The sequence below is a fragment of the Pleurodeles waltl genome, chromosome 9, assembly GCF_031143425.1.
Source record: "Pleurodeles waltl isolate 20211129_DDA chromosome 9, aPleWal1.hap1.20221129, whole genome shotgun sequence".
Lineage (NCBI taxonomy): Eukaryota > Metazoa > Chordata > Amphibia > Caudata > Salamandridae > Pleurodeles > Pleurodeles waltl.
This window is the reverse complement of record NC_090448.1, coordinates 19442378-19468289: the sequence shown is the minus strand read 5'-3', so window position 1 is coordinate 19468289 and position 25912 is coordinate 19442378.

Here is a 25912-nt window from a genome sequence, read left to right as displayed (position 1 = left end):
TTCATATTCCACAAGTACAACATTGCAAATGATCGCTAGCTCTTTGGGAATTTTACCTCAAATAAGCTATTATTGCTATTCAGACTCATCGTTATTGGAGTGTGGAGTTGAATTTGTCACCCTCAAGTATTGTGCAAGACGTACAATGGGTATATTCACTCGCTGGCACTCAGAGTAATTTCTGCACAGTAGGTTAATGTTTTCTTCCTTCATAGGTACTTTCGGGAATCACTTAAGATACCGGTGGTAAGGACTCAGGTATCTCTTCCGATACTAGTGGGTTCTCTTTTGTTCTGCTGTGAGTGTGTATCTTTCCCTTCAATATAGGATTTCAATATTATTTTGTTTTGGCATCATGCAAAACATAACTGCACCTCTATTCTCTCTTTCCTCACCTAGTTTCCTCCGATACCATGGCAGAAGTGGGAAAAGGTTTGCCAGAGTTTTGGGATCATCACTAATGCATTGTCTGGGCTCTGAAGGGAAAGATGTTTTTGACCATCTTCCAGACCTTTCCTCTGGCAAAGCTAACAACTTAAAATGAATATGAGATATATTAAAAAATAGACTTACATTATTTAACAAAGCTGAGTACTATTTTAGAGTGTTATCATTTTGGGAGAAGGATGCAAAAGTTGTGGGCATCTGTTAAAGGAATATCACACTACATTAACAAAATTGGCATCTACCTGCAATTTTGGGGTAGCAACTGAAGAAGGATTACGTGATCATTTCATGCTGGGCTGTGCTCTGGACAAAGCTAGGAAAGCTATGTGGCAGAAAGAAAATCCCTCTTTAAAAGAAATAATCACCATGGATAAATCCTGTGAACATTCGCAAGCTTGTTTAGAGCTACTTTGCAAGAATTCTATTAGTGACGATAAACAGGACATGAAGGTGTGTGGGTGATGAAAACGGTGGTAGGATACAAACTTTAGTCCATTTTAAGTGGCTAACAAGATCCGAAAGGAGTGAAGAAATTTCAAGGAAAATGCTTTAGGTGTGGTAATGTGGGGCATGTAGCTAATTTCAAAGAGTGCCCCGAATGGAAGGCAATGTATAAGACATGTGGAAAGAAAGGTCACTACACTAGCTGCTGTAGGGCTACCTAAGACCAGAAGAAGGTGAGGGAAGTGGTTTATGACTCTGATCAAGAGTGTGAGGAAGTAGTTTTGCAAATTAAAGACAAAACGAACAAAGGTCATGGATTAATGGAACTGCTGTTAAGATATTTTTTTAATCTGATGCGAAAATAAAGTTGGTACGAAAAACATTTTTTAAAGAATATTTGAAATAAACATTGAAGCTGGTAAAACCAGACATGCGACCCAAAGGATATGGCGGGGAACCAATTAAATTGTTGGGATGCATTTGAAGCACCAATTAGTTTTTTTGATAGACTTATCCCTTGGAAAGTCTATGTTTCAAATAGGGGTGATTCTATTATTAGTTGGCACTATCAGGAAGATTTAGCAGTTTATCTTGATCCCAACAAAACTCCATTGGTCAGAGTGAAAGAATGTGTGGAGGTTGTTAAGGTGGCAGAAAGTCCTATTGATCAACATAATTATGAGAAACAGTTCTCTGGGGTATTCAGAATAAGTCTGGGGCACTTAAGAAATTATGTCCATTTTACAAAACTTAAACCTGGTGCATTGCCCAAAGAGGTGAAGGTGAAAAGCATGCCCATTATGGTAAGGGAGGCAATGAGAAAAGAATTAAAGAACCTTAAAGAAAATGTTATCATTCAGGAGATGGAAGCAACTGAATGGTTGGCTCCTGCGTGATGGCTGACAAAGCGAATGGGAAAGTGAGGTTATGTGTTGATTTGAGACAACTAGACAAGGCAGTGGTTGTTTATCACTACCCCGCACCTAACATAATGGAAATGTTGTGTTGTTTGGATGGTGCAAGATACTTTTCGTCCTTAGACTTGACATCAATGTATCACCAGATCTCACTGCTTCCACGATCGCAGAAGGTGAAATTTTTATTCACATTGTTTGGTACTTTCACATTTTTGTATAACCATCTGGGTTGATTTCAGCTTCAGCTATTTAACAAAGGGCTACAGAGCATATTTTGAGAGGGGTTGATTGAGTGAAGATATATGAAGACGATGTATTAGTAATTGGTAAGAGTCAGGTAGAGCATGATGTTAGATTAAAAATTGTCCTGAAGAAACTAAGTAAAAGCGCTCTGATACTCAAGTTAGAGAAATGTAGGTTTATTGTGACTGAAATAGAATACCTAGGTCATTTAAATACATCAGAAGGTATTAAACCAAAAGGAAGAGTTATTGAGTGTGATCAAGCAAATGCCTAGCCTGAGCAATAAGGATGAGCTTTTAAGGTCTTGGGGACTGCGGAATACTACAGTAAGTATGTTCCAGGCGTTACAGAGAATTGTAGTTGTATGAGGAACTTGTTGATGAAAGGGGCAAAAAACTTGTGGTTAGAGGATTGTAAAAAGGAGTTTAAAGAGATTAAACTTAATTTGAGTAGAGCTTCTAGTTTAAGCTAAGACAACCAGGAGCTAAGACAATTCTGAGGATAGATGCCAATTCAAAAGGTCTTCACACAGTTTTGCTACAGGTGTCTACTCAGAATGAGAACACCATTATATTTATTTCTCGAGGTTTGCAAGTGGATGAAGTTAATTATTCAGTTATTTAAAGAGAGGCTCTTGCTGTGTACATGGCAGTGAGAAAGCTCAAAATGTTTTTGTGGTAAAGTCTCTTTGAGATTAAGATGACCACAAGTCATTAAAAGAGGTTTTTAGTAAGAAAGGCATTAATTCTATCTGAAGCAGAATACATAGATGGGTAGTGATGTTGCAAGAATTTGACTTTATTTCATAATATCTCAAGTTTGACAGATGTCTCCATCAATATGACGGTGCCGTCCATCGAACTTTTGAAACTTTTTGTATTTTCAGAAATGAAATCGTAAAGCAGGGTTTTTTTTTAAAAAAAAATACAAAAATGAATGACCCTCACAACATGGACATTTTCTCCCATGGAGAGGGTGTCATTTCGCAGTTTTCACTGTTCCTTACCACCAGGTTCTACTTGGCATTGATGGACAGTGAAAACTGGCCATTCGACCACCCACTCTGAGTCGGATGGGTGTTCAAATGGCCATAGCTCCCTACACCACCAAGGCATCGGAGAAATACATCACTGATGGAGAGGGAGTAGTCTCTGTCACTGATATACTTAAGGTTTACACCTGTAAGGAAAGTCCTCTTTTTGCATGATCACACCCAAAGTTTTGAACTGATGTTGCTGATTTTTTAACTCAGAGAGTGGACAGAGAGAGGCTTGCTACCCAGACCTCAGTGCCAGTGTTCTAACCCCTTACAAGGTGTATGTTGAATTGGGCTACCCCCAATTGGCATTAGCTGACTTACTCCTAAGTCCCTAGTATATCGTACCAAGGGTACCCTGGTCATGTATAACAGTGTGTCCCTTCAGGGCTGCAGCACAGCTTGTGCCACCCTGTGTGTGGCAACATACAAAAAGGCTCCCAGCCTGCTATTTCTGGCTGGCAGAACAGTTTTAAACTGCTAGTTTGACTTTGCCATATAAACCAATGGCAAGGCCCCCACTTCTTTTAATGGTATATGTAAGTCCACCCTAAGGAAGGCATAAGGAGCCCTGAGGAAGGCAGCTGTGTATTATTAAGTAAGCCATATCATTTGATATATCCTGACAGCAAAACTTACAAACTGTTGTTTTTGCTATTGTGAAGTTAGTAGCCCCACTGGCTAACACAGAGTTACCGGCTGGCCCCCATAGCCCAGCTAACGTCTGAATAGGACTACTAAAATGAGTACTTGAAGATATCATATTAATCATGGCATAAACCCAACTTGATGCCCAAGTCAAATTTAATGTCACTATTACACTACACTATTATTGGAGAGTTGCCACTCTGTAGCCCAGTTTGGCTTCACACTCTGCCTGGCCACAAGGCAGTCTTCTGCCCTCCTAGGGAGAAATGTGAACAGCTCCCAGCCTCAGGAACAATGGTATCCTGCTTTAGAGGGAGGTGTTACCTCCCCCTCGCAGGAAGTCACTCGGGTACTGGTCCAAAAGGCAAGCTTCATGACAACATGGTGGTCATGTTGTCTATGGGGCCCTGCACCAATATCCCCTTGATAAATGCCAGGGAAGCTTTCAGGGGCCATATGGAAGAGGTGGAGGTGGCTCTCTGACAAAGACCAGAGGCCTCTGATGTCCACAATCCACAGGTGACCTACCCACCCAACCAAGTAGCAATGCACCTGTCACAAGTGTGAAGTCTGGGTGGAAGGGAGAGTGGCAGATAAGGTTGACTCTTGAACAGAACCATAGAAGATTCAGAGCTGTCTTCTTTAAGATCTGGATGAAGTTGAAGAGGCAGCCCTGATGCTGGGCTCACTCAGGTTCCTCTGGAGGGCCCTCATATGCCATCTGGCATTCGGAATGAGGAGGATGCATGAAGCTAGGAGTCCAAGTCTCCCTTACCGAGACCCAGGATTGAGCCTAAAACACAGAAATCATGCCTTGAATATCCTGTACTTGCTGTGGAGGTGGAAAGGCTTTGTATGCCACCATGTCTAGGAAAACCTAATGAAGGGAATCCTCTGTGTGGGGCTTAGGTGGGACTGAAAATGTCAGACGTTCGGTTTTCATCTGGAGGCAGTCGACGACTGGCTGCATAGAATCCGCTTTGAGCAGCTGGTCATCAAGTTACGGGAACACCTGCATCCATACCCCTAAATATGGGCAGCTACAACCGCCACCACAGGAGGGGCTGAGGTAAGGCTGAAGGGGAACATGGCAAATCGAAAGTGTTTTGACCCCACCCGAACCGCGGATAATCCCTATAGTGCTACCGCACGGGTATATGACAATGCACATCCTGCAGGTCCATGGACACCATCCAGTCTCTTGGGTGTAGAGCAGAAAGAACTGGGTGAACATTTAGAATATCTTTCCACAGAATGGCATTCAGCAGTTGCAGGCGCATTATAGGCCTTGGGTGTCTTTTTTCAGTACAAGGGTACAGTAGCCCGAAGAGCACCTTTCACCTCACTCCAGACCCAACACCTGCTCGAAGGCAACCTTGGTTGACATCTTGCAGCTAGACTGCGGAATTGTCTGCTGACAGTCTCTGACAATAGGGGGAAAATGTAGGTGAGAGGTGCCAAAAGGGAAGGTGAACCACTTTTGAATAATATGCAAGATCCAGCCGTCCAATGTGATGGATCTCCATCTGGGGAGGAAATGTCATAACCTGCCTCGTACCAGCTGAGTATGGCCTATGAGGGCAAGCTAAGGCAGCTTAGCAACTGCTGCAGTACTGGTGCGATTGGCCTCCGCCGACGTAACAACCTCTACACCGAAAGGGTTTGCTCTGCTGTTGTTGCACAGGCTGGGAGGACTGGCATTGTCTGTCAGATAGCCAAGTGGAATAACCCCTAAATGTCAGGTACTAATGCTGAGAGCCAGCAGTGCAAACATCAGAAATAAAATGCTAATAAAACAAGGTTATTATAATTTTATATTTCATCACGAAAAGCCAAGTATAGGGCAGGGCAATCCTGACAGAGAGCAGTGATGGGCACTAAGTGCGCATGCCAGTTTGGCCGCTGTCTTAGGACATCCAAACCAACATGCGCACTTAGATTTCTCCAACCCAAGCTGTGTTGTGCAGCGAGGTGGAGAACAGGCACAATGTCCTAATCGAACGCCAAACCAGCCTACTCAGACAAATGCCGGCACTTCTCTCATGCTGGGTAATAACTGTATAGCTGCAAGACAGGTTTCTATGACAGGAGTTCAGTTAGGATAGGGAGCATGGTGCGACCAGAAAGAGAACGCTTAGGCCCAGATTCTGAGAGGTGACTTGCAACGCAGCGCAACAGCTAAAAATGGTGCATTGCGTGACGCTGAGAGAGCAGGAGAGTGTCATATTTACAGAGATATGGCACGCTCCTCCCCTCTCCCTACTTCCAGCGCTGATTTTAGCCACTGTGCGCCACGTACACACTATTGCGCCATAGTGCTAGGGTGTGTCCATGAGTCTAGCATCTTTTTTGTACAAGAAAGGTACCCTTCCTGTACAAAATACTATGCCTAGACCAGTGAAAACACTTTTCATACTTTGTATGTGTGCTGCACAGTGCAGCACACATGCAAAGTCGGAAAAACAGGGAGAAACATTTCTCTGTTTAACGCCTACTTTTCAGCTGCATTAACTTTTGGTGCTAAACCACGCCTACTGATGTTTGAGAAAAGGGTTAAGCGTCAAAAAACATAGGTGGAAGCATGTAAACGCCCATGTACCACCCACGTAACACCCCCTTGACGCAAAGTAATGCAAGCAGCGTTTTGCACTGCTTTGCCTTACTTTTCCATAGAAACCTACGGAAATACCAATTTGCGTTGCTTTGTGAATACCCAGAAAGGTTTAGAGTCGGGTTAAAAGTAACGCTAACCCGACGCTAAACCTTTGAGAATCTGGGCCTAAGCCTTCAACTCAGAGAGCTACCCTGAAGTCACCCGGGTAGATTTACTTCATTAGTCAGCGATGCTGTAAAAACAATATTAAGAGGTCCAGAGGGGTGTAGCAGTAAGATTGGGGAGGGGGGTGAGATTCAGATTTTCCAACAATCAGGCTGCAGCTACTGTTTAAATACATTACACGACAGGCAGGGTGCTTGGGAGGGGCCTTAGGGCCTGCCTAAGTATAGACAGGAGTCATTACCACTACATCAATGCCCTCCACAGAGGATCAGTGTCCCCAGGGCCAGCCTGGGGGCCCCATGTAAGGGCCACACCACACTTACCTGGAACTTACCTGGGATGGGCTCCCCTTCTAGTACTGTCCCGGTGGTGTGGTTGGTGGTGATGCTGGCGGTTGGGGTGGGCATTTTGAGCCCATTCCCTGGTCTGACCAGGTGTTAAATAATGACTTTAATCAGGCTTAGTGTCATTATTTAGGTCCGCCTCCTAGTTGTGCGTTGTTTCAGCATTGGGAGTTAAATATGGTTCAGGGGGATAGCGTCATTTTTAGGAAGGGAACGCCTACCTTGCATCTCATAGGCGCAAGGTGGGTTAACGCTTCCTAGAAATGGTGCTAACTCCAATATTTTTACGCTAGGCGGGTCTTGCATCAAAATATAAATGTGGAGTTAAGTTACAGCTGCCTTAGCTTCCAAATAGATGATGCTAAGGCAACACTATAATTCCCTAAATATGGGCCTTTACATTTTAGTTTATCAGCAGTCTTATTAGTTCGAAAAAAATCTAAATTGAGTGTGTGAATAAAGTCAATCAAAACAAGTGTAGACGGCGCAGTGCTCATGCGTAATTACAACAATACAAACGTATATAGGACCAACGATACACTGTATACACCCAAATGATGTTTGCATAAATTTAAGTTCTGGGGTGTCTGCGTACACTCTCATATCAACATCCTTAACCTTTTTGGGGGTTCTGTCGATGTTTCGACCCTAATTAATCCTCAGGAACACCGTCGTCTACCTCTTACCCATGGCATCTAAGCTTCCAAAACTGAATTGGCCCACTTGTCGTCATCTCCACTTGCTGCGGCATTCAAAAAGTGGTCCTGTTTTCACTGATTTTTACAGATACAAAGAGAAAACCATTTATTTACCTTCTAAAAGTGATACCCTCACTGCAGAGGCCTTCTTTGTTGTACTACCACTACTAAGAACAAATTCACCGAGTGCCGCACAGCTGTGTGTAGGCTACACACTCAGGGGGTCATTATGAGTGTGGAAGGCGGCAGAGGCCGCCTGCCAAAATCTTCCCGCACTCAGACCACCTGTGTGGCCTGAGCCCCGCCAGCCCTAATAGGACTTCACCGGCAGGCGGAAACAGTGTTTCCACCAGCCTGCCCTGCAGTGAACAGGGCCTTAACACTGCAGCCGCCTCCTAATGGAGCTGGCACCAATGTGGCAGAGCAGCGGGTGCAGCAGCACCCGTTGTGCATTCCACAGCCCGTAATTCAGGCAGTGGAATGCATGATGGGGCTGTGCATGGGGTCCTCCTGAGACCCCCATTCTGCCAGCCTTTCCATGGCGGCGTGTGAACTGCCATGGAAAGGCTGGCGGATGGGGACTCCTAATCCCTAGGGCAGCGCTGCAAGCATTGCTGCCCTGGAGGATGTGAAACCACCGGAACCGCAATGCTGCCATCTTGCGGTCCCAACTACAGCTTGTTGGCGGTGGGACCGCCTCAACGAGTCTGGTGGTCAGGCGACCCCTAGACTAGTAATGACCACCTCAGTGTAGAGATTGTTCATTCAAACTAATATGTTTTCTGATAAACTAAATTATAAAAGTGTTTTATCACAGTGATGGTGCCAGCATGTGTATTAGGACCATGATTTGTGGTCCAATGGGATGATTCCCGTGATGAAAATTGTTTTGCATTACATGCGAGGTTTGAATAAGTTAACTAATATATCGGACTCACAGACCGAGGGGCTGGTTGCCCTACGAAATAAGTCCCACGTGACAATTGTACATCAATATTTGAGCAGCGCTTTCGGCACCGGCTCTTATTACCAAGGCTCCCTGCTGTCTGTTTTTACTGATTTTTACAGATAAATATAGAAAGAAAACCATTTATTTTCCTGTCTGTATTTAATTTAAAATGTGGATAAAAATGTAAATTAGTACATTTTCTGTGAAATTCTAAATACTCTCAGTCATGACTTGCAGGCCAATAGCTGTGCTGATTGACAGGTAAGTAGGTTAAAAAATAAAGGCATTTTTATAACGATGCTTAAAGAGCAGTATATATATATGCACAAAATTGATGCTAAAAAATTCATATTTTTTTTAAAGTGTGTTGATTCATCATCATCAGGTATTATATCATTGGAAAATGGCGGACACTCAAACAAGAATGTACATTTTTCAGTTAAATAAATATGGAACTATACTAGTTTCAACTTCATTTTTTCACAAAACCTAAAATGAATTCAGATTAATACAGATAAAATTAGCAAAAAATAAATATGGATAAATACAGATGGAAATGTCAAATAAATAGATACCATAAAACCGGGAGCCCTGCGTATTATTCTACAAATAAAGCACTGCCTGTCTCACACCTGGCAGGTCTAGTTCTTTGTTGTGGTTTTCAGCACGCCGCACAGTCCCGCCCAATGAAAACGTTGACTGCTGCACCGTTCACCCTGACGCAGCTTCTTGGGTGGTGACAGATCTCATCTCTCCCGCCTGACTCAAAGCTCTGCTACCACATGCCCCTTGTGCAACTCATCCTTTCCGCCTAGAAACCATGCTTCTCTGCGGACTGGGAAAAGATGGCATATTCCCTTGAGTGCATGTTTTATGCTCACAATTCCACCTGAAGTGCCACATCGTCCGTTATGAAAAGGGCTTCCGGTTTTATGGTACATATTTTTAACATTTCTGTCTGTAGTTATCCATATTTATATTTAAGCCATTTATTGGCATTTAGACATATTAATTTTCATTTTGAGACTAAACGGAGCTGTAAAATGGTATATTTTAATATTTATTTAACTAATAAACAGGCACTCACACCTTGATGCCTATTGGGTTTTAGCAAATGAAACAGTCACATATAACAAAACACTACACTGACAGGTAAATATTAGCAATATATACAAATATATGTTAACAAATGCTGGTATTTAAGGGATTCTCATCCTGATTTTAAACTCCATGGTGTCTATCTGCTTAGCAGTTGGTCTGGAATTATGGAAGGATGGCAAGGAGAGTCTCTCCCAAAAAGCACAATTTTCTGTATTTTTCTGCTTTTAAAAATAAATACAGACAGGAAATAGGTTGATTTCTATCAGTATTTATCTGTAAAAATCTGTAAAACTGGGAGCCTTAATTATGATGGAGCCTGTACTCTGAGTTGGGTTTCAAGGCCCCCCCGAAGGGTGCAAGCCTCCACGTGCGCAGAGGCTGCAGAGAGCTGCGTTACACCCCTGCTAAAATACAAAGGGACCACATGGGGCTTTCCCATGGCTGACACCTCAGAAAAGTCCCTGGCCCTACACGCAGCAGCACATGCCAGGCTCAGACTTGTTGGAAGCATCATTCTTAGAATGTAACTGAGTGAAAGTCTGTGTGTGTGAGTGTGTTTGCAAGTGTCAATCAGAGTAAAAGTGAAAGAGAACATGAGTTTAAGAGTGTATTATTATGAGAAGGTGATAACGAGGGAGTGAGTGAAACAGTGTGAGTGCGGTAGGAGTGAGTGATTGGAGACTGAGAGGGGGTGGAAGTAAGGCAAGGGTCTAGCTATCAATTATGCAACAGGTGCAATTGCACCAGGGCCCAGAGTCTTTGGCTCAGATTCTCCAAGGTTTAGCGTCGAGTTAGCGTTACTTTTGTAACGCTAAACCGACGCTAAACCTTTTGAGGGATTCACAAACCAACGCAAATTGGTATTTGTGTTGGTTTGTATTGAAAAGTAACACAAACTAGCATGAAGTGCTACTTTGCATTACTTTGCGTCAAGGGGGCCATTACGCGGGTGGTAGGTGGGTGTTCCTGTGCTACCACTCAAGCTTTTTGATGCGAAACCCTATCCTCAAACATCAGTCAACAGGGTTTAGCAACAAAACTTAACGCCACTGTAAAGCAGGCAATAAATGGAGAATCTCTCACAATCTTGGCCTATAAGTGAAAAAAGGGTGAGTGTGTGTAAGAGAGAATGAGAACCAGTGACTATGAGTATGTTTGTGCATAAGAGTGAGTATAAGGGAGGGGAAAATGGTGTGAACTCCTGGCAGGTGTTACGCCCCCAACTTTCAAAGATCACCAGTCACCACTGTTGGACATCCCCTGAAAATCCAGTTGACCTCAACCAGACAAGCCTTCTAAGCACAACACTGGTGCCAATCGTCTGCCAACACAGACTGTAGTGTCCACCCCAGCAAGTTCGACATACCTCACTGCATCCTGGCCATCAAGTATTGTTTGAGCCAGCGAGGGCCAGAGGTCTTCTCAATGATCTTAAGGCTAAAATAACTGACGAGTACACCTTCTTCCCGAAAGCGTGAATACGTTTCTACTTTCCATCTGAATGACGGGTTGGGAAGGCAACATGAGTGACCTTACTCGTCGGTGTCTGCCACAAGGCAATCAGGCGTAGGATGCCTTGTCAGAAAATCAGGATCACAACTGGTCTAGGTCACCTAGCAACAGGGCAACCTGCTGGAGGTCATGAGCAAGGCTTAAGCTGAGTGGCCATGAGAGTGTCTGTAGGAGCCTCATTGAATAGCAATAGTGGCTCAGAAGAGGTTGGACCTAGTTGGAGGACCTTGTTAACAAGTCTGGCTTAGTTTCAACTGTTGGCATCTGTAAATAAAGCGCTTCTGCTGCTCTTCGCACAGCTATTGTGAAAAAGGCTCTTACGCCTGTCGGTGGCCGAGGTGGTGAGTCCAGCTCAGCCTCTGGAGACGTGTCCAGCCCCAAGGCTGTCTGTAAATCCAGTAAAAGCCCATCTTAGCATGGTGAGAGAGGAAGAGGTTGTCCACCTCCCCATCATCATCAGGGTCATGAAGAACATTTTACATACCTTGAGCTACATCAGATTCGGATCCAAATAAGGCCTCTTCCCTATGATATTGCTGGGGTTGAGATAAAGGCCGAGGATTAGACTGTGGTTCAACCTGCCCGATGGCCCTTCTGTTATCTTGTAGCATGACAGGCCTTGCGTGTGCTGACGAAGACTCAGGGTCAGAGGCTGGCATCGGAGTCGGGTGCTGGGCTGGTGTGGGTAGAGTTTGCATTGGCACTGCTGGGGAAGGAACTGGCATGGACCCTAGCGCCGGAGTGGAAGTATGAACTGATGATTGAACTGGTCCTGAACAGGCCCCACAGGGTCAGATGGTGCAGAGGGAGGGCCTACCTAGAGCTCCTTGCTGCTCCGTGGTGTTTGAAGGCATGCCAGAGGGGGCTCTCGTCGCCGGAAGGAGCTGTACCATGGCCTCCTTGAAGGCCACTGTTTACTACGGGATAAATGACCACCCGGGGAATTCGGGGTTCATTGGGACCAATTGTGGGACTAGATCCAAGTCAGAAGATGCTTGTGAGGTATGATCTTTTGATTGATGGTTTGTGCCTTTTCACCTGATTTCGAATGGTGGGATGAGGTTGAGTCCCGCTTACCCTTCTTGGTGCACTGGAAGACTTCGAGAGGGAACTGGACTTTCCGTAGGACCGCCTCATTGAACGGGATCTTGGGCACAGTGACTAGTAGCAAGATGGGATCCATGTGTGGACAATGACTTCTTTTTATGTTCGGCAACGTAGACAGTCACCCAGTGCTTAATTTGTAAATAAAAACTTGCGATGCCCAAAGCCCTCCTCTTTAACACCCAGCTGCTGCAATTAAATTTGGGAACACGGAATACTGAGGGAGCGTAATCCTGAAGCCATCTCGGGTCTCTTCAGTACATTTAAAGCCACTCCCTGCCCCTTCAGCTCACTCTTGCAGCTTTCTGCTTTCTCCCACTGTGACGCTTTTACGTTTTTCTCATCCTCCGTCTTTCCCAAATGTGTCTTTTGCTCGCAGCAAATACTTGAGGCAGAAGAACAAGCACCGGCCCTCAAAAATAAGTGCCAGTGCTCAGCACCGGAAACAACAAGCACAAATTAAGCACTGCAGTCACCTCCCGCTCCTGGGTCATCTTTGGGTAAATGACAACATTTTATTTGCGTAACTTCAAGGTATTAATGAACCCCAAGCACGAAAGAATCATCTTGTGCAGGTCAGTGAACGCCATCTGCTTCCTGCAGTCATGCCACGACTTAACTATTATTGTTTTTAGGGGAGACATCATCCCAGGCATATTGTCTGAGATACATTTTGCTGTTATTGGAAGATCGACAAAGCTGATCACCAGATCCAGGTCAAAGGGCACAGAAAAAAGAAAAAAAACAATGTCAGTGGCTCCACTCTGTCACTTCCTGTGCTGCATAGTCCTTGGAGCACCACATGGCTCCACCTATTGGCGCATGGGAGAATTGCTGGAACATTTTCTAGATCCAGTGTGGTGCCTGCGAATATTCTCAAAGTGAGGTATTTGCACTCAAAAGTATCTATCAGAACTTTAATATTTTATACTAAAACAAAGATTACCTTCAATTAGTATTTTAAACTTTATTTTCTTTTAACTACATTCATATGTGATTGTAAATTATTAATTTCCTCTTAATTTACTAGTCCTATCCAATGAATTTCGCTCGTCTCCAAATTACAACTCTAGGGTTGCCACCTGGCCGGTTTTCTACCAGTTCCACTGGTATTTTAATGGCCCGGCCAGTGTGAAAATACATTTAATCACCTAAACCTGTTATTTTTACCCCTTATTTGTACATACTTCAAACTGCAAGTGAAAATAGAAAGCACTTTTAGGTGTTGTTCTGACGGTGCATTCACAATCCTTGACTAATAATTAAAGAAAACAGAGGCAGAAAAGTCATGTTACAAATAAATACATTTTATTTTATTTTTAATTTAGGTTAATGTCCAGGCCTTTGCAGGCACTTAAGACAACAACGAATGGCTGGTATTTTTCTCTTGGACAGGTGGCGGCCCTATCACCACCTTCAGGGTTATTGATGGAACAACCTGTAGTGTGCACAGAATACTGGGGCAGATTTACAAGCCCTTTGCCCAACACTAGCATCATTTTTTGTGAAGGTAATGTGGCGTTACGGAGGCCATTTCCAGTGTCACATTTACAAAGTGGCGCAATGCATGCATTGTGCCACTTTGTAACCCCTTGCACCACATTATGCCTGTGCGAGGCATGATGTATGCAAGGGGGGGCGTTTCCACGCAGGGAGGCCCATAAAAATGGCGCAGTGAAATTTACAAGCTTTCAGACGCCATATTTAGCGTCATTTGTAACGCCTGCCTTAGGGAGACGTTAAAGTGATGCTGCCATTTTTTTCAATGGGCCTCTCTTGACTTTGTAGGATTAGCGTGATAATATTTGACTCTAATTCTGCAAAGCGCCACAATAGCATGAACATTGTTGACCTATTGTCCTAACGTGCGCCATGCTGTAAATATGGTGCACACACGTGTTGTTAGTGGGGCGCAGCAGCCAAAGTGCAGCATCAGGACCGATGCGCGACTTTCTTGTAACTATGTCCCATTGCCTTTCCATCAGACCGGGCTCGCACCGTTGAGAGCTTTCAGGCCATGTTTACAATTCTTAAATTGAAACTCTAGTTCAAGATTTCTATTTTGTGTTAGTTAAAAAGCCAGGGCTGGTGGTGGAAATGCCCACTCGGGTCACGTGGCAGCTGTCCGTGGGACATGAAAGATGTCATACACGATCAAGAACAGAGATGTGTCACTTTAAAACTGAAATTATGCACCTCACTTTTTTTTTTATCTTTTAAGTATATTTATCAGTACTTTACTGCTAATGTTTTGTTACCTCGCCCGAGAGGACAACTTGCTCTCGTTAACCAGAAACGTTCCTACTCGTCGTGCTAATCTCCCTGTTTATGTTAGTGGTTTTCCACTTTGGTTCTTAAATTGGACAAACGTGTTAGATTTTTTCTGTTCCCTTGGAATTCCGCTGCGTACACTTTTGTACAACAAGGTGAAGAGCAGCCGGTGGAGTTTAACATTCCTGCAGACCGGGGAACACGTTGCTTCTGTTTCTGTGCTCGGGGCCTCCGACATTAAACCAAAAAGGCTGATGTGTGTGAAACTAGATATAGCGGTCAGCAAAAAAAAAAATGCAGGGTTTGGATAAAAATCAAAGAAATTGCAAGAAAACTTCTGCGGGTCTCCCTTAACTCACCAGACCCGTTCGGTGGCGGCTGGCGCCACCCTGTGGCCAAAGGCCCAAGGTGCTGGTCCCGGAGGCGGGAAACCCGAATTACCTGGTGAACTAGAGATGTCAAACGGGAAGAAGGCGCTGAGCTCCCTGCTGAGCCCTGAGCCATCGCAGCGCTTCATGACCTGGCTCCCGGGGAATTTCAACACAAGATGGTTACTTGTGCTAAAAACATATGGATCAAGGCCCATATTGTACTTTATGACGCAATCCAGCGTTAGTGCAGGTTTACATAAAAAAGTATAGCACCGGCTAGCGTCATTCCAGGACTCCAGACGGGCGCCATATTTAAGGAATGGCACAAGTCGGAGCTCACACCCGGTTAGCGTCAAAATACATGACGCTAACCGGGTAGGGGAGGCGTAGGGAAAACTGGAGGTTGTGCGTAAAAGGACGGCACTAGTCAGGTTAGAGTCAAAATAATGCCTCACACCCCCCAGGGATATGACTCCTGTCTCAGTAAAGACAGAAGTCATGCCCCCCAGCCCAATGGCCGTGCCCAGGGGACCCAAGTTAGGCCCCCCCATGGCACTTGAGAAAAAAGATTTTTACTTTCCTCTACCTACCTCTACTTACCTGGGATGGGGTCCCCCATCCTCCGCTGTCCCTCTGGTGTGGGTGAGGGTGTGCCTGGGGAGGGCACCCGTGGGCTCATTCCATGGTGTTCTACCATGGAAATAGGCCCACAGGTCCCCTAACGCCTGCCCTGACCCAGGTGTTAAATAATGGCACTAAGCAAGCTTTTTTACGCCCGCCTCCCTCCCATGCATGATTTTTGCACGGGAGGATAAATAAGGTGCCTGGGCCTTTGAGTTATTTTTTGCCCGGGAACACCTACCTTGCATCACATTGACTCAAGGTAGTTTTCCGCAGGCAAAAAATGACTAACTCCAAAATATAAATATGGAGTTACGTTTGCGCCGGATTTGCGTAAAAACAATGATGTAAATCCGGTGCAAACAGAGTATAAATATGCCCCCAAATGTGCAATGGTCTTCTGCAAAGATTCTGTGCATATTCCCAATGTACACGTGTATGGACATTTTAAGGATTTTAGGGATCAAGGCCGAATGTATTTAGGGAGCCCCTGTTCAGAACACCTTTGAATTTATGTTCCATTGTCAGCTCTTTCATGGCCTCTTTGGCCAGGTCACTGACAGGCGCACTGGGTCAAATTCAGATTGTGTTTACATCTAATATTCAGGGGTATTGAAGTATGTTTTCAATATTGTAACACAGCAGCAGTTCACTAATATTACTGCAAATAATCTATGTGATATGACACCCTCCAAAACATTTCGCTCCAAAATGTCTATAATAGACTCACACATCACTCACATTGAAAATAAGTCAAAGGGACACAGTATTTCAAACAATCTGTTTAAGAATTATTCAAGTTCATCAGGGCAAGACTCTCTGCAGAACAGAGCTAGTTTTATCAGGGGCCCCCTGAAATACTGGGGTCCTAGACCAGAGCCCACTTTGCCTATGCCTTAAAATGTCTCTGGGCTTTTCCTGGCCATTTTCCACTAGGTGTGAACTGGTGGTATCTGCCCTCATAATTAGGGTTGCCACCTTTTTTCAGAAAAAAATGCCAGACTGTTATTCAGGTTTCAAGATTCAAGCAGGGCGAGGGGTAGGCATATTAATAAAAATGTATGTAATATACACTATTCTTCTTAAAAGTGGCAATTCTGGTGGCTAGGGTGTGGACCCGGAAAGACGTGTCCTGCTTGAGCTCGGTTTTCCGAGCTCCTGTTACAGTGCTGGTGGTCGTAGAAAGCAGAGTCCTAAGGGCATGAGGTCGGGGACCAGTCACACCTTGGCCAAGTCACTGTCTGACGCTGCTTCACCAGTTGCGTAACGAAACTTAAGGGGGCCCCCGTGCAAAGTATCTGGAGGGGGCCCCACTGCTTAATTTGTGCTTGTTTCCGGTGCTGAGCACCAGCACTTATTTTTGAGGGCCGGAACTTAATTTTCTGCCTCAAGCATTTATTGCGAGCAAAAGACCCATATGGGAAAGACAGAGTAAGAGAAAAACAAAAAGCGTCACAATGGGAGAAAGCAGAAAGCTGCAAGAGTGAGCTGAAGGGGTAGGGGGTGTCTGTAAATGGCGTCACGCCCTCACAGGATTTGTGCGAATCCCTCGCCACTTTCTTCCATCGCAAGATCAGCGACCTCCACGACAGCTTCGGACACCAGACCCAACCATACACCACTGAACCCGCTTCCCCGGACATCACCCTCAACAACTGGACCCACATCAACACGGAAGAAACCAAATCCATCATGAACTCTATCCACTCCGGCGCCCCTTCGGACCCCTGCCCGCACTTCATCTTTAACAAAGCCGACGACATCATCGCCCCGCACCTCCAGACCGTCATCAACTCTTCTTTTTCTTCTGCTACCTTCCCCGAATGCTGGAAGCACGCTGAAGTCAACGCCCTACTAAAGAAACCTACGGCTGACCCAAGCGACCTGAAAAACTTCCGCCCCATCTCTCTTCTACCTTTCCCAGCCAAGGTAATAGAAAAGACCGTCAACAAACAGCTGACCACCTTCCTGGAAGACAACAACCTGCTCGACCCTTCACAAACCGGATTCCGAACCAACCACAGCACGGAAACCGCCCTCATCTCAGTCACAGACGACATCAGAACCCTGATGGACAACGGTGAAACAGTCGCCCTCATTCTCCTCGACCTCTCGGCTGCCTTTGACACCGTCTGTCACCGCACCCTAATCACCCGCCTACGCTCCACCGGGATCCAAGGCCAGGCCCTGGACTGGATCGCCTCCTTCCTCGCTAACCGCTCCCAAAGAGTTTACCTCCCTCCGTTTCGCTCAGAACCCACCAAGATCATCTGCGGCGTACCTCAAGGCTCATCGCTCAGCCCGACACTCTTCAATGTCTACATGAGCCCCCTCGCCGACATCGTACGCAAGCACGACATCATCATCACCTCCTACGCCGACGACACCCAACTTGTACTCTCCCTCACCAAGGACCCCGCCAGCGCCAAGACCAACCTACAAGAGGGTATGAAGGACGTCGCAGATTGGATGAGGCTCAGCCGCCTAAAGCTGAACTCTGAAAAAACGGAAGTCCTCATCCTCGGCAACACCCCGTCCGCCTGGGACGACTCCTGGTGGCCCACGGCCCTCGGCACCGCACCGACCCCCGCAGACCACGCCCGCAACCTCGGCTTCATCTTGGACCCTCTTCTCACCATGACCAAGCAAGTCAACGCCGTGTCCTCCGCCTGCTTCCTCACTCTCCGCATGCTCCGCAAGATCTTACGCTGGATCCCCGCCGACACCAGAAAAACCGTGACCCACGCCCTTGTCACGAGTCGCCTGGACTACGGCAACACCCTCTACGCTGGGACCACCGCCAAACTCCAAAACCGCCTGCAACGCATCCAAAACGCCTCGGCCCGCCTCATCCTCGACGTACCCCGCAACAGCCACATCTCCGCACACCTGAGACACCTGCATTGGCTCCCAGTCAGCAAAAGGATCACCTTCCGTCTTCTCACCCACGCACACAAAGCCCTCCACAACAAGGGACCGGAATACCTCAACAGACGCCTCAGCTTCTACGTCCCCACCCGCCCCCTCCGCTCCGCTGGCCTCGCACTTGCTGCCGTCCCTCGCACCCGCCGCTCCACGGCGGGTGGGAGATCTTTCTCCTTCCTGGCGGCCAAGACCTGGAACTCCCTCCCCACCAGCCTCAGGACCACCCAGGACCACTCCGCTTTCCGGAGACTCCTAAAGACTTGGCTGTTCGAGCAGCGATAACCCCCCCTTTCCCCCCTAGCGCCTTGAGACCCGCACGGGTGAGTAGCGCGCTTTACAAATGCTAATGATTTGATTTGATTTGATTAAAGAGGCCTGAGGTGACTTCAGTATTCTGCTGCCTCATTATTCCGCAAATTTAATTGCAGGAGCCCCGTGTTAAAGAGGAGGGCTTTGAGCACCGGAACCTTTTTATTTACAAATCAAGCACTGGGGCCCCCTCCCACTGGACTCAGTCAGGGGCACCCTGAAGCTCCCCCATCCTGCACCGTGGGGGCTGCATGGGCCTTTGTTACACCACTGGGCTTCACACAACTGACACAGCAAAGAGGTGTTGGAGCCAAACCATAATAATTTTCTAAACCACAGTATCTTATGCACTCCAATTGTTACCTCAGGCAGTTCATCTCTGGGATCTCTTGTTGGTCTAGCAGCAAAATACTACCTTCCCCATCAATAGCTCAAAAATCTAGCACAGAAGAATTCAAAATAGAAACAGAGACTTTAAAAAAAAAACTGACCACTAGATCAGAATAAAGTTGAAAAGATTTACTATAAAATTGTTAATATAAACAAAATAGAAAAATGCTTTGTTTGACACAAAGGCTAAGATACAGAACACAAAGTCATAAAATCATAGTAAAATCCCTATTTAAGCAATTTAGGCCCATATTTATACTTTGTTTGTGCCACATGTGCGTAATTTTTTGATGCAAAAGCAGCGCAAATGTGCAAAATATATTTGCGTCAAAAAATGACACAAATGTGGCGCGAAAAAAGTATAAATATGGGCCTTAATCTCTTCAGATTTTAAGTGTCAAACTCATTAACAGTAATAACAGCATCCTAAGTGAGAATGTCTCAAAATAATCGGACTAAGTATCGGTAGGAAAATGAGAAGTCGCCCGACCCCTCGATACCAGGGGTTTTTGTACACATTCTTTGCATAACAATTAGCTGAACTTCAGATTGAGTACAGTATGATCATGGTTAGATTGCAATAGCAAATTAAAAACAACCTCACAACAATTAAAACGTCTTACCACTAACCCATTTCTTATGGTAAGAGGAATCTTCCTCTTGCCTCCCTAGCAACTGCACTCCGGAGATGTACAATATAATATGAAAAGTTTCTCAGACAATAGTTCGCAGAATTAGGTTCTTCTGCAGGCCGACATCAGAACTCCCAGCGGAAATCATTCAAAATCTTACATCAGGTACAGGATGGAAAGTTTTATTTACAGTATGTGCTTTCTAATATAATTTCCCTTTACATCACAGCACAGGATGCTCCACAGAAACCGTGGAGAGAGAAGACTTGTCGCGGGTCTCTGACTGGGAAAGGGAATAAGAAAGAGTAAAATGAGAAAAACACCAGGAACTGCATCCATTTTAAGTAAATGTTGTCTTGCATGAAGATGCAGCCTATATAAAGTGACCAATCTCCTGGACTTAAGGTAAGTATTGGGCAAGGGTCAAGGCCACATCAACAGGTCACACCGGACGGCACTAGGGTGGATGAGTGCAGAGGTGTAGTACGGTGTTGGGTGCCCAATGTTAGTCAATGGGGATCGGTCCGGTTGAAAAGATGCTGTAGGTTAGGACTGTGGATCCAGTCCGGGAGCCAACAGGTGGGTCCAAAACTTGAGATGCTTGGGACGTGGGGACACCTTAGGCCCTCTTCTCCATGGGTCAAGGGCAACGGATGCAGAGGTGTTTTGAGGCATCGGGTTTTCTCCATTGGAGCACTCGTGGTTGAGGGTTCCTGTAGGTAGAGGCTGCAGGGGGCATTGGTGAGTCCACAATGGGAAAGTTCACGGTGGGCTTTGGAGGGCTGGGGGACCACGCTGGCATCGTTGGTCTACTTCAACTCGGGCTGTGCGGCACGGGTGAGGTGGTGCATTCAGGGGTCGGGTTTTCAGCAATCCGGAGTCCTCGCAATTCTCTTTGGGTGCCTGCAAGATGCATGAAAGCAACTCTGCTGCTCCACAGGAGTTCCTGGGTCTTTGCTGAAGGCAGGCAGCCCTCCCAGGCTTTTGGAGGCACAACAGCTTGCAGGATGAGATGACTTCAAATCGGCAGGAACAGCAGACAGGCCGGCAGGGCTGGGGCCAAGACAGGTGCTTCTTCCTCAGATTTTGCTTTCACAGCTCTTGAGTGTCCTTCTTCTTCGTAGGTCAGCTGGGATCTGCTGTTCTGGTGCCAGGGGCTCCCCTAAATACAACATTTAGGGGTGTTAGGAGAGTGTGGGGTGGTAGCCAATGGGCTACTTACCCCTGGGGTCACTACACCACTTCCTGTGGGAGGTGGGCATAACCCTGTCCCAGAGTTCCTAAATCTGCCAACACCAAGATGGTCTGACCTGAGGGGTGGACACACCTCTATGAACACTAATGGGAAGATTTAAGAGCCCCTAGCGCCTCCTTGCGCCACATTAGTGTAATTTTATTTTTATGCTAATGTGGCCAAACGAGGCCAAAATCACTGCACCAAATTTACAAAGTGGTGCAATGCATGCATTGCGCCACTTTGTCACCCTTTGCACCACATCACATTATGCCTCCACCAGGAATAATATATGCAAAGGGGAGATTCTCCCATTAGTGGGGGCCGAAAAAAATTCGCAAATAAATCATTAAAAGGAGGCTCCCATTGTTTACAATGGGCCTGAATGGGCTTTGCAGGATTAGCAGCAACATTTTTGACACTAATCCTGCAAAGCTCCGAACTCGTGTAGATACAGCCCACATATGGTGGTGTTAGAGGGCGCTAAGAGGTGCAAGAAAAGTGGCGCTGTACTGGGTGCAGCACCACTTTTCTTACATCTGGCCCTGAATTTCCTACCTGTCCTGGTTCCAAATGGGCCCTGGGGCAGGGGGGGTTGGCATCACTCCTTTGAGTGAAGCCAGATCTGTACACCATGAAGCCCCCTGCCTTGGAATGCAGATTTGCAGGTCATCCTGTTAGGTGGGGTGATTGAACACCTCTCCACGAGCAGGCTTTGTTTCTGACCGCCCGGGAGCAAAGGCTCTCACCCTTGGGAGTCAGAATTGTGTCTGGTGGTGGCAGGCTGGCTAAAACTAGTCAGTCCGCACACTGGTAGTTGGTAGGTTTTCAGAGGGCACCTCCATGGTGCCCTCTGGGTGTATGTATTAATAAACCCATCAGGGAGGATTTATTAATACAAGATGTTTGATACTAAGCATCCCTATTTTCGGTGAAGTTATCATGTAGCTGAAGAACACGTAGTGACCAGTGTCCATCACATGCACTTAAAATGGCTTCCTTTTACACTCACTATGTCTAATAATTGACAAAGACATAGCAGGGGTATATCTGCTCATGCAGATGTGTCCTCACTTGCAATATAGTGCACCCTGCCTTATGGCTGTAAGGCATGTTGTAGGGGTGACTTACATATATTGCACACAGGGTTAGGGGACAGGGCAATCAGGCAATGTGTCGTGTCATGTTTTCACTTTTAGTTGCACAAAGACACACAGGGGGTCATTCTAAGTCTGGCGGGCGGCGGAGGCCGCCCGCCAGACTTCCCCCCTCCAAAATACCGCTCCGCGGTCGCAAGACCGCTGAGGGAATTTTGGATTTTGCACTGGGCTGGCGGGCGACCGCCAAAAGGCCGCCCGCCAGCCCAGTGCAAAAACCCTTCCCACGAGGACGCCGGCTCAGAATTGAGCCGGCGGAGTGGGAAGGTGCGACGGGTGCAGTTGCACCCGTCGCGTATTTCAGTGTCTGCAATGCAGACACTGAAATACAAAGTGGGGCCCTCTTACGGGGGCCCCTGCAGTGCCCATGCCATTGGCATGGGCACTGCAGGGGCCCCCAGGGGCCCCACAACAACCCATACCGCCATCCTGTTCCTGGCGGGAGAACCGGCAGGAACAGGATGGCGGTATGGGCTGTCAGAATCCCCCATGGCGGCGCAGCTTGCATGGGGGATTCCCAGGGCAGCGGAAAACCGGCAGGAGACCGCCGGTTTTCCGCATCTGACCGCGGCCAAACCGCCGCGGTCAGAATGCCCTGCGGGGCACCGCCAGCCTGTTGGCGGTGCTCCCGCCGACCCTGGCCCCGGCGGTCAAGGACCGCCGGGGTCAGAATCACCCCCACAGTCTGCAATGGTGGTCTGCATGTGATAGGCGAGGGGTCCCTGAGTGTGGCACAATACATGCTGCAGCCCTTGAGGACCCTCTTTGGTGCCCATGTTCTAATTACCAGGGGTATCATTTACTAGAGACTTACAGGGGTGCCAAGTTATTGCCAATGGGGAACAATTGTTGAGTTTTAAGGAAAGAGATCTGGCACTGGAGACCTGGTTGGCAGGAACCCAGTGCACTTTCAGTCCAAATTGCATCATGTACCAGACAAAAAGTGGGGATGACCATGTGAAAAAGGCGCACCTTCCTCTAATAGTGATTTGTGAAACAACAATGGTGCTCGTGCATAAGCTATCCTGTTCAATACCTTAAGCAGTCGCAAGTACCATGCCGGTTAATGCATAACCATTTAACAGCAGAAGCAACCAACCTGAAAGAAGACGTTGTTGGATCAGAGGTAGAGTGAGAGAGGGGATATCATATTGAACAAACATTGCAACATTGTGAGAAAATAAGTGTTAATCTGATTTCTCATTAGGAAATCACATCACTTTACTCTGTACTTCGGTATAAAGTCATTTGAATACGATACAGGGATGCCAAATTTATTGTGATAAAGAAGGAAAAGTAAATATTGTGAGAAGATTTCAAATCAAATACACATTGTGACATCATAAGAAAGTAAGGGCAAGATTTACAAGAAACTGGTGCAGCACAGTGCTGCGCCAAAATTAGCAGCGCCCGCCAGTTTTGAAATGCAGAGATGCACTGTATTTACATAGAGGACTTGGTATAATTAGGTCCATGTTTTAAAAGAAAACAGGAGGGATATCAGGAATGTAGGGACTGGTATTACAGATGTGGTATGTATGGGCATTTGGCATCTGTCAAAACATGTCCCGCAATTAAAATCAAATGCAACAATTGTAATGTAGTGGGACTTTTGAAAGGGTATGCAAGGAGAAGAAGGGAAGTTACAAAGTGAAGCATGTAAGTGATGATACAAGGAATTACTACTGTTGCAGATTCAGGGTCCCCATATATGAGCATTAACGAAATGCTGCGGTGAGAGAAATTTGTAGATGAAATTGGTGAAGAATTACTGCCGTGCAACAGCAGTACTGAAAGTTATAGGGGAAAGTGGATTCAGATGGTTGAACTTTAGATTTAAAGCCAGAGGTGCCGGTGGAAAAATATACGTTGCAAGGAAAGGACCGCCAATCTTGAGACGGAAGGTTGAATATTGTACTCAATTCCAACAGGAAAAAACAGTTGCTGGTAGTATTGAAAGGTAAAAAAATTGGTAAAACACCTTTTGAGTAGATTTCTAAATGCATTTGGTGGTGACAGAGGAAAATCGAGAAGGTTAAGCTATAAAGGCCCTCATTACAACCCTGGCAGTCGGTGTTAAAGCGGCGGTAACACCGCCAACAGGCCGGCGGTAAAAAAAATGAGATCACGACCACGGCTGAAACCGCCAACATAGACAGCCACTTTAACATTGCGACCGCCACGGCAGTAGCAACAAACACCGCGGCGGTCACCGCCAACAGACAGGCGGAAGACAATGTACCGCCCACACTATTATGAGAGGCCGATCCGCCAGCTTTTCCGGGACGATACCAACGCCATCAAAAGCACGGCGGAAACAGCACATCGAAGGGGAACCACTCACCTTTCGACACTCCACGAAGAACCAGGACGCCATGGAGCCCGAATTGCAGATCCTCCCCATGTTGGTGTATCTTCTCATACACCACGAAGTAGAAAGAGGGCGGTGGCGACGGCGACAACAGTGAGTACTGCACCTAGCACACAGGGGAGGGGAGGAGGGAAAAGAGAGTGACACACACACGCGGCACGCAACACCCCCACCCTCACCCACAACAACACACACACAAACACATCCAACAACAGTACTGATACACCCCGTCACCCCCCTGGAAGAACGCAAGGACAAAAGGAAATGAGTCTAACCAGTGTTATATTGGAACATTCAGATATAGCAGTAGAATTTAAATAAACAGTATATACAATATTTACATTATATACACAAGGCCGTACACTGTCCCTTGTAAATGTCCAGTGGTCCAAAAAAGCATGGGCGAAGCCCACACATGACACCTGCCTCAAAACGGAGAGAACACTGCAGGGGCATCAGGTCGAAAAAAACACAGGCACCTCAGGGGGAAGGGGAGGGGTGGCACCTCAGCCGGAAGATGGTACGACGCCACTGCCCCTCGAAGGGCCTCCAAGCCCACTGCTTGGTCCTGGAGAGTGCAAAGCCACAGTTTCCCCACGTGGGTGGTTTTCCCACTGCTTGCTCCTGGGGAGTGCAAAGCCACAGTCTCTCAAGTGGGTGGTTTGCCCACTGCTTGGTCTTGGGGAGTGCAAAGCCACAGTCTCTCAAGTGGGTGGTTTGCCCACTGCTTGCTCCTGGGGAGTGAAAAGCCACCGTCTCTCAAGTCGGTGACTGTTCCACTGGTTCTGGAGGGGGCATTGTGCCCAGAGTGCTTCATCCTGCCAAGGATAGGGGGAGTGGATGCATCTATCCACTGGTTCTGGAGGGGGCATTGTGCCCAGAGTGCTTCATCCTGCAAAGGATAGGGGGAGTGGATGCATTTATCCACTGGTTCTGGAGGGGGCATTGTGCCCAGAGTGCTTGATCCTGCCAAGGATAGAGGGAGTGGATACATCTATCCACTGGTTCTGGAGGGGGCATTGTGCCCAGTGATGCTGCACCTGGGGTGTGGCAGTTACCCTCCTGTCACCTGGGTGTCTGAGCCACGAGATGTACATGGAACAGGTAGCATGATACTCCATGGAAGCAGAGCCACCACTCCATCCTGCGGCGACTTAGGCTGCCAACTGCTGCTCGTGCCAGTGCTGGTAGTGGTGCCTCTATTGGCGTGTCCAGGATCCAGGACGCCTCCTGCAGCCTCGGCTGGCTGCCCACTGGTGATGCTGCTGACGTCCGATATAGTGGTACCGGCTGGGCATGTGGTGGTGCAGATGGTGGTGCAGGTGGCGGTGGGTGCGGCGGAAATGCTGCCGGTGCTGGCCATGGTGCAGGTGTCTGTTGTGGTGGAGGGAGACACCATACTGTCTCTG